Genomic DNA, 1,449 nt, shown 5'->3' on the forward strand with positions numbered 1-1,449 from the left:
GTCTTACAGGTGAGTATACCACAACTGATATCTATATAGGGGTTATATGCGAGGGCTGTGAGAGCTCAGGTCGATACTTCCGTATACGTGGAGAGATGACGGCTTCGACTTTTGGTGTGTCCCCTTTAGAGGATCTTTTTATTTCAACAGCAGCGACTATCAATTTTATTGTTTCATCAGCATGCTGAGGGCGAAGCTATGTTTCAAGCTTTTGCGGAAAGCATTATCCGGGGACTACGTCAGTACTTCCATACAGCAGAAGTCCCGGGATAATACCCCAGATATCACTGAGCATAATGACCTAGTATCTCAGAATAAGGGACCTTTCAAACAAGATTTCAGGGGTTACCTATATATCCAAGTTTGTGTTAACCCACATAACAAGCAAGTTTGAAATTTAGTTTATATCTTGTTACAATTTACTAAATGTGCAAAAACCTACTGACACATCCATAGTAAGATTGTTTATCACATTTTATCTTTACATTTCTTTAGCATGTTGTGACAGTCTACTGATGTACTATCATTTTCTCTTTTCACAACAAAACTCATTTTTGAATTTTATCATGTTTTTGTCTTTTTCAAATTTTCTAATGTTTTTGGATTTTCTGAAATTTCCCTACTCCCCCTAAAATGCAAACACAATTCAAAGGAAATTTGAAAACTACTAGACTTTTGACCCACTTGAAAAATAAAAAGTAAAACAAACTGTACAAAAACTTGACAACTGACATCGAATCACATGAAATCGCCATTCACTCGGCAAAAAAAATCTGAACTCCCCCTTTCAACAAACCATTTTCTCATTTAGATCTCAAAACATTTAAGTTTGTTTTAATCGAAATGATTTTTCCGGAAAATTAGTTTGTTTTTACCACTTTTAAGTTTACCACTTGTGAAGCATGGGGATATGGTTCATCATCTTGTTTATCAATCTCATATGTATAGTAAATCAGGTACAACTTAATGTCCCTGATTTACTATTTGCAGTTCAGAAACCTCTGTATCACTTGTAAACATAATCTCTTCAAAGTATAACCAACAAATACCACTTGTAAGTAAACCAAATAATATCACTTGTAGGTTTTCCTGTAGGAATGAGACATCTACAGAAACCTCTTTACCACTTGTCAAATTAGTTAGAAAGATGCCGATTCCTGCTTCTCAATTACCAACCTGGAAGCTCCGGCGTAGTTCTTTCACCTGTAAAATTCAAACACTATTCAAAATCTTTCAAACAAACTTTTCAACCACTAGAATGATGCCGATTCCTGATCCACGATATAAACTTGGGATCTCCGGCATGTCAGGTTTTCTATTTAAACAGATTCACCCAAGCCTGATGGTCCTTGGGTGCTTTCGAATTCTTGTTCAGCAATGGTGGAAAGTTTGCATCATCCATTGTTAAACCAGAATTCTCGACTTTTACCTCAACATATGGCTCTTCTG

Source organism: Helianthus annuus, chromosome 1 (assembly GCF_002127325.2).
Source record: "Helianthus annuus cultivar XRQ/B chromosome 1, HanXRQr2.0-SUNRISE, whole genome shotgun sequence".
Taxonomy (NCBI): Eukaryota; Viridiplantae; Streptophyta; class Magnoliopsida; order Asterales; family Asteraceae; genus Helianthus; species Helianthus annuus.